This window comes from Sminthopsis crassicaudata, chromosome 3, assembly GCF_048593235.1.
Source record: "Sminthopsis crassicaudata isolate SCR6 chromosome 3, ASM4859323v1, whole genome shotgun sequence".
Taxonomy (NCBI): Eukaryota; Metazoa; Chordata; class Mammalia; order Dasyuromorphia; family Dasyuridae; genus Sminthopsis; species Sminthopsis crassicaudata.
In genome coordinates this window covers 208218956-208231786 of record NC_133619.1, presented here as the reverse complement: position 1 = coordinate 208231786, position 12831 = coordinate 208218956, and the positions used below count along the sequence as shown (strand labels likewise).

Below are 12831 nucleotides of genomic sequence, written 5' to 3'. Positions count from 1 at the left end.
GGCTTACAACTAAAACTGCTAGAAAAAAAATTAAATATGCCCAGTCAAACACTAAACTTGAAATTCTAAAAATAAAAGGATAGATCAATAAAATTGAAAGTAACAAAAAAAAAAACAACTATAGAATTAATTAATAAAACTAAGTGTTGGTTCTATTAAAAAACAACAAAATAGACAAACCCTTAGTAAATTGATTGGAAAAAGGAAAGAGGAAAAATCAAATTGTTAGTCTTAAAAATGAAAAGGGAGAATTCGCCACTAATGAAGAGGAAATTAGAGCAATAATTAGGAGTTATTTTGCTCAACTTTATGCTAATAAATTCAATAACTTAAATGAAATGGAAGAATAACTTCAAAATATAGATTTCCCAGATTAACAGAGGAAGAAGTAAATGGTCTAAGCAGTCCCATTTTAGAAAAAGAAATAGAACAAGCTATTAACCAACTCCCTAAGAAAAAATCCCCAGGACCAGATGGATTTACAAGTGAATTCTACCAAATATTTAAAGAACAATTAACTTCAATGATATATAAACTATTTGAAAAAAATAGGGATTGAAAAAATTCTACCAAATTATTTTTATGACACAGACTGATACCTAAAGTAGGTAGGTTGAAAACAGAGAAAGAAAATTATAAACCAATCCCCTTAATGAATATCAATACTAAAATCTTAAATAAAATATTAGCGGGGAGCAGCTGGAGCCTCAACCGCCTGGGAGCCGGGGCTCGCACGCACCAGGGACTTATCTGGGCAAAGGGGGTAGCACCTGCCCTCCAGCGACCCCGGCAGCCAGCAGCGGGAGGCAGCCCAGCACTCCCCAGTCCAGTCCCAGCAGTGCCCAAAGCTATTCCCCAAAGGAGCCAAGGTGCTCCCATCCCAAGACTACCCAGGCGGATCGTTCGCATCGTCCCGAACCCGAGCTCGCGTCCGCCCCGCGTTTCCAGTCTTTCTGCTCTCAAACCTTCCGATGCACCCTGGCATGCGAGGCTCCTTCATTTTACGCCAGTAACCTTGACTAAAAGGAAAGACCTTAACATGTCGTCGGAATTTTGGCTGATTTCTGCCCCTGGAGATAAAGAAAATTTGCAGGCTCTGGAACGGATGAACACAGTAACCTCCAAGTCTAATCTATCCCACAATACTAAATTTGCCATTCCTGACTTCAAGGTGGGGACCTTGGATTCTCTTGTTGGTCTCTCAGATGAGTTGGGGAAACTTGATACCTTCGCTGAAAGCCTTATAAAGAAGATGGCTCAATGTGTAGTAGAAGTTATGGAAGATGCAAAAGGCAAAGTTTATGAGAACTTGTTGGCCAATGGAGTTGACTTAACTTCTTTTGTGACCCGATTTGAATGGGACATGGCCAAGTATCCTGCCAAGCAGCCGCTTGTGGTCGTAGTGGACACGTTAGCAAAGCAACTGGCACAAATAGAAACAGATCTGAAAGCTCGAACAGCTGGCTACAACACTCTGAAAGGAAATCTGGAGAATCTGGAAAAGAAATCCACGGGAAATCTCTTCACTCGGACATTAGCTGATATTGTGAACAAAGAAGATTTTGTGCTTGATTCAGAGTATCTCATCACTCTCCTGGTGATAGTTCCAAAGCCAAACTATTCACAGTGGCAAAAAAGATAGAATCTCTCTCAGACATGGTAGTACCTCGATCAACCAAATTGATTGCTGAGGATGATGAGGGAGGCCTCTTTACAGTCACGATGTTTCGGAAGGTGATCAATGATTTCAAAGCCAAAGCCAAAGAAAACAAGTTCATTGTCCGTGAATTTTTCTATGATGAAAAAGAAATTAAATCTGAAAGGGAGGAGATGACTAAATTGCTCTCTGAAAAGAAGCAACAGTATCAAACTTCACGTGTTGCTCTTAAAAAGAGATCATCCACCTTCCCGGATCACATGGTTAAGGTAACCCTGATAGGGAACCCTGCTAGGCCCTCTACGGGGCAGATGGATAAAGAAAAAGAGAATGAGGGCGAGGGTGAGGGTCCCCTTTTGCGGTGGCTCAAGGTGAATTTCAGTGAAGCATTTATTTCCTGGATTCACCTCAAGGCTTTGAGAGTATTTGTTGAATCTGTGCTAAGGTATGGACTACCCGTGAATTTTCAGGCAGTGCTTTTGCAACCCCACAAGAAGGCCACAAAACGTTTGAGAGAGGTTCTAAACTCAGTCTTCGAACATCTGGATGAAGTAGCAGCAGCAAGTATATTGGATGCTTCTGTGGATATTCCTGGATTACAACTAAATAACCAAGATTATTTTCCTTATGTCTACTTTCACATTGACCTTAGTCTTCTTGACTAGTTTTTAACAGCCCGGTAACCCCCCTTCATGACTCTAGAAATGGTTTTATTTCATCAGATTAAACTTTAGGTACTGTCTTCTCTAAGTTAAAGAACTGTTACAAAGTTAACTTCAGAATAGCAATTACTTTTTTAAAAAATGGCCTACAATTTAGAATGTTACCACAAAAATTACTCACAAAAATTAGTTATGGTTGTATTTATTTTTTGTAAGATACAATAAAGAAAACCTCCCATGTCTTTAAAAAAAAATAAAAATAAAATAATGTTAGGATTACTAAGTGAGAACTCAGGTTGTCTGGACAGTGACAAGGTGAGAATTCAGGTTTTCTGGACAATTACAAGGTGAGAACTCAGGTTGACTTGATAGAGGGGGCAAGCTCATTGGCTGGGGTGGTTCTTCCCAGAAGCCCTTGCATTATCCCACGCCCATTCTCTGGGAGGATAAAAGAGATAGCACTGGGCCCAGAGAGCAGATCGGCCTGGAGAAGGATAAGAGCTGGAGGAGATTCAGAGCCAGGATTCAAGAAGAGGACTCTGCATTGCATCAGGCTTGACGGGGCTCTCTGCAGGAAGGGAAGTCACTTCTAAGGACAAGAGTTAACAGCAACTGCCTGGAGACAACGGTTCACTACAGGAAGAAGAATCTGTCTGAAAGATTTGAGTAGACACAGCAGATCTCTTCCCAGAGAGCGATCCAGCAGCTTCTGGAGACAACAGCACGCTACAAAATAAAATAAAATATTAGCAAAAACATTACAGAAAATCATCCCCAGAATAATACACTATGACCAAGTAGGATTTATACCAAGAATGCATAGCTGGTTCAATATTAGGAAAAGTATAAGCATAATTGACTATATCAATAACCAAATTAACAAAAACCATATGGTCATCTCAATAGCTGCAGAAAAAGCATTTGATAAAATCCAACATCCATTCCTAATAAAAACACTAGGGAGGATAGGAATAAATGGAATTTTCCTTAAAATAGTCAGAGGATATTTTTAAAACCATAAGTAAGCATCATATGTAATGGGGAAAAAGTGGAACCTTTTCCAGTAAGAACAGGAATGAAACAAGATTACCCACTATCACCATTATTATTCAATATTATATTAGAAATGCTAGCCTTGGCAATAAGAGTCGAGAAAGAGATTAAAGGAATAAGTACGAAATGAGGAAATCAAACTATAACTCTTTGCAGATGATATGATGGTATACTTAGGGAACCCCAGAGATTCTACTAAAAAGCTATTACAAATAATTGATAACTTTAGCAAATTTGCAGGATACAAAATAAATCCACATAAATCTGCAGCATTTTTATACATCACCAACAAAATCCAACAGCAAGACATACAAAGACAAATTCCATTCAAAATAACTTTTGATAGTATAAAATATTTGGGAAATCAGGAATCATATGAGCAAAATTACAAAACACTTTCCACACAAATAAAGTCAGATTTTTATAATTGGAAAAATATTAAATGCTGTTGCATAGGTCAAGCAAATGCAATAAAGATAACACTACTCCTTAAACTAATCTATTTATTTAGTGCCATATCAGTCAGACTCCCAAAAATTATTTTAATGACCTAGAATAAATAACAACAAAATTTATATGGAAGAACAAAAGTGCAAGAATTTCAAGTCAATTAATGAAAAAAAAATCAAATGAAGCTAGCTGTACCTGATCTAAAACTATGTTATAATGCAGCAGTTACCAAAACCATTTGGTATTCGCTAAGAAACAGATTAATTGATCAATGGAATAGGTTAGGTTCACAAGACATAATAGTCAATAACTATAGTAATCTCATGTTTGACAAACCCAAAGATCCTAACTTTTGGGATTCACTATTTGACAAAAACTGCTGGGAAAACTGGAAATTAATATGGCAGAAATTAGGCATTGACCCACACTTAACACCATATACCAAGATAATTTCAAAATGGTACATGATTTAGGCATAAAGAACGAGATCAAAAATAAATTAGAGGCACATAAGCTCTTTTACCTCTCAACGTATGGAGGAGGAAGAAATTTGTGACCAAAGAAGAACTAGAGATCATTATTAATCATAAAATAGAAACTTTTGATTACAACAAAGTAAAAAGCCCTGTACCAACAAAACTAATGCAAACAAAATTAGAAAGGAAACAACAAACTGGGAAAACATTTTTATAGTTACAGGTTCTGATAAAGGCCTCATTTCCAAAATATATAGAGAATTGACTCTAATTTATAAGAAATCAAGCCATTTTCCAATTGATAAATGGTCAAAGGATATGAACAGACAATTTTTAGATGATGAAATTGAAAGTTTATCCAATCATAGAAAAGTGTGTTTCAAATCATTATTGATCAAAGAAATGCAAATTAAGACAACTCTCAGATACCACTACATATTGTCAGATTGGCTAAGATGGCAAGAAAAAATAATGATGAATGTTGGAGGGGATGTGGGAAATCTGGGACACTGATGCATTGTTGGTGGAGTTGTGAATGAATCCAACCATTCTGGAGAGCAATTATGCCCAAAAAGTTATCAAACTGCATACTCTTTGATCCAACAGTGCTACTACTGGGCTTATATCCCAAAGAAATACTAAAGAAAAATAGGGGCATGTATGTGCCAAAATGTTTGTGGCAGCCCTTTTTGTAGTGGCTAGAAACTTGAAAATGAATCAATGCCCATCAATTGGAGAATGGTTGGGTAAATTTGGTATATGAATGTTATGGAATATTATTTTTTTTGTAAGAAATGCCCTGCAGGATGAATATGGAGAGGCTTGGAAAGACTTACATAGACTGATGCTAAATGAAATGAGCAGAACCAGGAGATCATTAGACACTTCAACAATGATAGTGTATGAGGATGTATTCTGATGGGAAATGGATATTTTTGACAAAGAGAAGATGTAATTCAGTTCCAATTGATCAATGATAGCGAGAATCAGCCATACTCAGAAAAGGAACAATGGGAAATGAGTGAAAACTGTTTGCACTTTTGTTTTTCTTCCCAGGTTATTTTACCTTCTTAATCCAATTCTCCCTAACTATTCGGTTTTGCACACATATATTGTATTTAGGATATACTATACCATAATTAACATGTATAGAACTATTTTCCATTTAGGGGAGGGGATGGAGGCAGGGAAGGGAAAAGTTGGAACAGAAGTCAGTGCAAGAGATAATGTAAAAATTTACCTAGGCATATGTTTGGTCAATAAAAAGTTATAATAAAAAAGTATATATGTTAGTAGAAGAAATTATATTCATAAATGTCCATTTTTATTTGTTTCCTTGTAAATGTTTTTGTTTTTGTTGTTGTTGTTCTCTGATGTGTACCTTATCTACTTTATTCTTTTAACCCTCTTTTCTATTTTATTCCTTCAGCCACTCCTAAGAAAGCTGTAGTTAATAAAAGATATATTTATAATTGTGTGTCATATAGACACCCTACCAAACACACATACACATCTTTCCTATCCCTGCTGATATTTCTTTAAGTCTGCTCCTTAACTTGCTATGCTGTTACTCCACCTTCCCCCACCCATGAATCCTTTTCTTTTCTTCTTCCCATACTCTCTGCTTCCACATCCACCCACCTTTCCCTCATTACTTCTTTATAGATTTTGGAGAATGTTATATTCCCTTCATGGTACATATGTAGTGTTGCCTATTAAACCCATTCCTAATGTGAGTAGTTTCCAGAACTGAGCCCTTCCCCTCCCTCTAATGCCTCTGTGTTTAATCTTTCTCTGCAACTCATTTGTATAATATAATTTGTATTTTATCTTAACTCTGCCGGTCTTTCTTTTGAACTACTTTATTGTGGATGTGAAATAAGCCATTTGTACATTTTGAGTTCCTTGAAAATGATCTTTGATATTGGCTCTTATATATGAAATTTTCAATTAAGTTTCGATTTGATTGATAGAAAATCCTAAAAATCTTCAAGTTAATTTTTGTTGTTTAATATTATGGACAATTTTGGTGGGTATGATATTTTTGGCTGCAAGACTAGTTCTTTTTATTGTTCCTAGATATGATTCCAGGACTTGTGGTCTTTTATTGTAGCTACTGCTAAGGTCTATACATTTTTAATTGTAACTTTAAGATATTTGATTTTTTTCTTTTTTTCTTGCAAATTTTTTTCTTTGATCTTGAGATTTTGAAATTTGACAATAATATTCCTGTGTGTTTTACACAAAGGATCTCCTTGAGATACTGATTAGTGGATTTTTTTTATATTTCCATTTTCCTTTCATATTGTATCACTCCAGGACATGTTTCTTGCATTATTTCCTGCATTATTGTATCAAAGTTCTTGTTTTGGTCACAACAATTATTCTTATATTTTCTCTTCTTGATTTCTTCTCCCAATCTGTCATTTTCTTATAAGATATTTTACATTTTATTCTATTTTCTCATTCTTTATAATTTGTTTTGTTATTCCTTGGTCTCTCATAGCTTCCTTGGCTTTCCCTTGCCTGATTTTAATTTTCAAAGAATTATTTTCATCTTTGAAGCTTTGTATTTCCTTTTCTAGTTAGTTTTTTTTTTTTACATAATCTTTTTTTTCCTTAGATTTTTTTTAGTTTTTCCACCATAGCTCTCATTTGATTTTTAAATTCTTTTTTGAGGTCTCCTACAAATTCTCTCTGAGATAGAAGCCTTTTTTTTAAACTTCACTGTCTTTCTCTGAATATGAAACTTAGTATTTCCTTCCCCCTGCATATTTCTATCTTGAGATTCTTTCTTCTTTGCCAGGTCATTTTTTTAAATAAGAGATATTAGTGTAAATACTTCTAATTGTGGAGTAGGGGGTATGATGCTTCAAGCTTCTCTTCAGCTCTCCTCTCTAATCATGAACCCCCAAACCAAAAGCTCCACTCTCTTGCAAATGCCCACAGCCAACTAGGTGTGCTGGTTCCTTCTCAACAACACTGTGTCACTGTAGTACATCTGGACCTGTTGTTCCTAATCACCAGAGGTTGCCTCAGTTTTCCCTCACTCAGACCATCCCCCACTCCTCAAACAATCTGAGAGTTGAAAGTCTTTGTGGTTCCTGCTATGAGGCTCCAGCTACACCTGCTAGCCTGCTAACTGGGTTCCCAGTTGGTCTTTTGAGAAGCTGTGCCTGCAGTTGTTTGCACTTCACTAGGATTAAAAGTGGTCTGAGATCTTTCTTCAGATCTTGTTGGATTAAAACTGGAGGACACCCTGTTCTGCCACCACTAATGACTGTTCAATCTGCACCCGTGTCTACTAACCCTTTCAGTGGTATGCCATTTACATAGATAGGGAGCAGAGGTTGGTTAGCTGTAACAGCTGCCATCTAGAATATTCCTGGATTCTGTTGCTGGCAGTCAAAATCTGGATAAATATCACCAAATTGCATTTCAGGAGTATATATCAGTAAACCTGAAGCTCCTCCTCCTCCTGAGTCATAGATCACACAGTGTCTACCTATATTAGTGACTGGGGCAAAAGCTACACATTCCCCAGTTTCCCAAATCAGTGTATGGCTATACACTATATTGTAAGCACTCTTAGAAGGTGAAATGGTCACCTTCTGTGTGTGGAGGCAAGGGATCTATAAGCCAGACAGGGACAGATTTCACCTCTCCAGAGGATACCTCAGTAGTCCCAGCAGCATACAGCTATATTCTCCCTAACTGCCATTCCCTTTCCCCATCGGCTTGCTTAAAGACTCTCTGGGTATAATAGCTGCCATCAAGCCACAAGTGTTTTTTGTCTTAGGCCCTGAAGCCAAGCCCTGCCTCTTGTAATGAGGACATAGCAGGTGGGCAAAACTGCCTCATGGGTGGTGCTGATGGTATCATTGTTCCTCCCACTCCTCTTCCTCCCACCCATGAAGGCAGAGTTGAGGGAAGAGGGTCAGGACATAGGGAATTCCCTAAGGCAGTGGTCCTCAAACTTTTAAAATAAGGAGCTAGTTCACTGTCCCTCAGACTATTGGAGGGCTGGACTATATTAAAAACAAAAACTATGAACAAATTCCTATGTACATTTCATATATCTTATTTTGAAGTGAAGAAATAAAATGGGAACAAATACAATATTTAAAATGAAGTAAAGTTAAATCAACAAACTTACCAGTATTTCAATGGGAACTATGGGCCTGATTTTGGCTAATGAGATGGGCAATGTCTGATTCCATATTTGTCACTGCTAGTCATAACAAGTGATCCAAGTGTGCAAACGTTAGTTTTAATCTGGTTGGAGATTTCAAATGTTTCATTCTAGAAAACGTCTGCTCACAGACATAAGTGCTGCCAAAGATGGTTGCCATTTTGAGTGCATGATTCCTAAGATGAGGATAATTCTCAGAGGGGAGAGATGCATAGAAATTATGAAGGCTGCTTGACTTGAATGCATCTTTCAGAGAGTCACAATTCTGCAGTTCAGCCAGTTCCATTTGTTAATTACTGTATCCACATTTTCAATGTCACTAGAAAATGGAATATGGAAAAGCTGTATGTCCTGTTCATGGAGATGAAGCTCTTTAAATCTAAATTGGAACTCCTTTTGCAATTTTTCCAATGAATCCACATGTTTTGTTTGGAATGTAATCAGCGGTTTTTCTGCTAATAGAGTTTGAGTTCTGGGGAGATGGCAGAAGTTTTCCTACTTCACTTGTTTGATGAGGAGGACTAATTTTACTTCACATGCTTTGACATGTGATTGCATATCACAGATGAGCTTCCCCTTTTCTTGAAGTTGCATATTGAAATTGTTGAGTAGCTCTGTTACATCTGTCAGAAAGGCAAGGTGCCATTTCCATTCCACATCATTGAGCTCTGGTACTTGTTTTTTGAAAGCAGAAAAGTTGTAATCTGTGGAAGTAAGTCATAGAAACATTTCCATACTCTCCCTCGACTCAGCCAAGGGATTTCTGTGTGATATAGAACATCTTCATACTCAACATTTAACTCAGACAGAAATTCCTGAAATTGATTTATTGCATTAGCTCTAATGAAGTTAATACAAGATACCACTATTTTCATAACAGAGTCCCACTTCAGTGATTTACTTCACAATACTTGTTGGTGGATGAGGCAGTGTATGGATGAGAATGGTTATGTTTGTCCATCTCTTGGTTAATGTGAGCAATTACTCCTTTCTTAGACCCCATCATGCTAGGGGCACCATCAGTTGGCATGCTGGCTAGTTTAGCCCAGCCCAGCTCCAAACCAAGCATAGTTTGGCAAATCTTTTCACAGGTATCCTTTTCTGTAGTTCCTTTGATGCTTTGCAGTGCAGTAAGCTCTTCTATGACTTCAAAATAATCATTCGTCCCATGAATAAAAATTAGAAATTGTGCAAAATCAAGAACATCATTGAGGGCCAAGGAAAAATATGATTTTTTTTGTGGAGTTTTGCAAATGCTGATGCAGATTGTTTCCCATTTCTTCAATCCTCTGTGCAATTGTAGGTCCTGAAAGACTCACTGTACTTAATAAATCGGCCTTCTCTTTGGTAACAGAAAGAAGGCATTCTTTAACAAATGCACCCTCCACAAATGGTCTGCCAGTGTGTGCTATTAGCTTGGCAACTTGAAAACTTGCTCACAGTGATGAAATATTTAGCTGCTTCTGCTTCACAAAAATATTTTGCTGAGTTGTCAATGTATTTTTCAGTTTTAATATTTTATCTTTTCTCACTTCTCCAACCAAATAATCATATTTATCTTTATGTTGAGTTTCATAGTGTCGACGCAAATTATATTTTTTGAACACAGACACTATATTCTGGCATATCAGATGTACAGCTCTTTCCATCTATATATCGCTACAAAAACAATATACCAGCAATTGCCCACACAGAGACATACAGAGTGCAATGCCCAACTTCCTCCAAGCTGTCTCTACACTTTGATGCCTCCATTTCCCCACTCTCTTTCCTGCTTCAGACCTTCACTGAACACAAGTTACCACTCAGGTGGCCCTCCCATATGCCCTGGCTTCCTCTGAATCCTGGGATCAGTTCTCATGATTCAGTGCTACATGATGATACATGTTGCACTCGTAATTTATCATAATTGCAGGCAAGACAGTGCACATATGTATATAACTGTGTGATATGAACTTCAGTGACAAATTGTACATTGGGGCTTCTGGGGGAGGTCATCATGTGACTTGAAGCTACACAAGTGTATGGGGACCTTGAGAATCTGAGGGGGGATGAAGCAGTGTACCAGCTATGCATCCCCTCATACTCAGAATAAGTGGGGGGCCACTAAGGTCAGACCCCCAGTGATTATAAGGTGATGACATATGTTAGCAATATTCCATCTCTTTATGAAACTACAGAACATATACAATATGATAAAACTGATGACCACAATAGCCAGACATGAGCTCACTGTGGATACAGGGCCACAGTCTAGTACTAGAAGCCTCACTCTGGGCGACAATAGCAGTCAGTACTAGAGAGGAAGCCGTTGCATTGTCATTTCAACACAATGATAATGATAGAGTCAAGCTGGGACTTGTAGTACTGTTTCTATACCCGTGCCCCAGACACAGCCCTGCAGCAGCTGTGACATGCACAGCATGCACTGTACATCCCTCACACCTGTCTGTTGTGGTGGCTTTCATTACTTTATAAGGCCGTGGACCATCAGTTCTCCTTCTTCTGCATCTCTCCCTTCCCCACACAATATACCCCTGCCTGGGAACTCACCTCACCTCAGTATCACCTCACTCTGTCTCCACCACCTCAGCCGAGTGCCTGAAGTGCGCGTTGCTAACCGGAGTTTAGATTGAAAGTCAATTCCAGTCAACTTACTATAACCTGTGGGCCGCATTAACTTCCTTAGCAGCCTGCATCTGGCCCGCAGGCCATAGTTTGAGGACCGCTGCCCTTAGGGCACATGCTCAACTGTAGGCAGAATTGGAACTCAACCTGTAGCTCTTTCACATCTTGTTCTAACTGTTTAATCTCCTTGCTCACCTCCTGATTTTTTCCTTGCTGAGCTGTACTCAATGGACATGGGAGTAGATGCCTCAGAGCCTGGGAGCAAAGCCCCCTGCTATTCATCAGATGTGTTCTCCACTAGAGAATCACCGGTCTGACTCTCTAACATATACTTGAGCTGTGTGCATGGCTGTGTCCTCGGGCATGATCATGAGTAAACTTAGACCCAGATCCATGATGCTTCCCTGCCTTCTCTTAACGAAGTTGTTAACCTTCCCTTGCAGCGGTTAACAACCCTAAAAGTGCTGCCCCCATGTTGGGCTGCTACTTGCAACCTCCCCCTCAGAGGCTACTGATTCTCAGTCTTTCCTAATCCCAAGCCTTCAGAAATTTCTGTCCACTGCCTCTTCAAGCAGTGGTTCTTTGATGCTTAGCTAATCTTAGGTCTTCAGAGATCTCTGGACACTACCTCACTGAGCAGCGGTTCTCTTGTCCAACAGAGCACCTAGACACAGAAGCTTGCTAGCTAAAGAGTTTATTCCACATGATCACATCCTGTACTACTCCTGCACTCCTCCTGAACTACCACTGAACTCCTCCTTTCTACTTCTGAACTTCTCTTACTTTCTGGAAGTCACACACACACACACACACACAGCTAATAAGAGAAGGAGATGTCTCCCGTTTATCATATAGTATATGAAGGGAATTCTAAAGATAAAGCTACATGGCTGTTAACATACTTTTTTATGAAATGTCTCTTATTATTCATGTTCAAAGGCCGAGATATAGAGAAAAATAGAGATTATGCAATCAGATGGATTCAGAACTGGATTAATGGTTGGACTCATATCTGCATGCACATGCACACACATACCTTTTCCATAAGAAAATATGCTCCTTGAATATTTACATTGGCTTTTGTCTTTTCTTTCTCACTCCAAGGTTAATTAACATGCCAGCACACGATAAGCATTTAATAATTGTCTATTAAGTGGTATAGAATGAACTTAAATCTTTAATTCCCTATTTCATCTTTGTAAAGATCTGGAGAGTAATCTCACATAGTATAATGAGGAAGTGAAAATGCTTTGATGTCTGAGGCACCTGGATGTGATCTCTGTAGCTAGCAGGGACCACCTCATAAGCGGAAGTTCTGGTTGCATAGAGGTCGTTAAATGAATTCCATGAAACAAGTCCCAAATTTTATAAAATGTTAACTAATATAGAATAGTCTATCAAACTATTTAAATGATATTTAACCTTGAGAAGGATAAATTTGTAAATGAGAATAAAGATTGGGATTAGTAATAAATATAAATAGTTATATTAATATAACATTTGAAATTATTATGATTATGTGCATATGCACATATATGAAGATATACATCCATATACATATATGTAGTTTCATATGTGTACTGTGTGTATACATCAAGTTAGGAAAATAAGGATTATGTAATATTCAAATACTATTAATATAAATATCCATGTTTGGAACAAATTAAATATATTACTAGATATGGTCAAAACATTAAATAGAAAAGTTTTAAA

General features: G+C 37.8%; 1 protein-coding gene and 1 pseudogene across 1 annotated transcript in view; both read left to right on the top strand.

The window, feature by feature from the left end:
- The window catches only part of EPHA6 (EPH receptor A6), a 1095310-nt gene that overhangs the window by 40209 nt on the left and 1042270 nt on the right, over window positions 1–12831 (top strand). The window lies entirely within an intron of this gene.
- LOC141560975 (V-type proton ATPase subunit C 2 pseudogene) lies at window positions 549–2687 on the top strand (annotated as a pseudogene).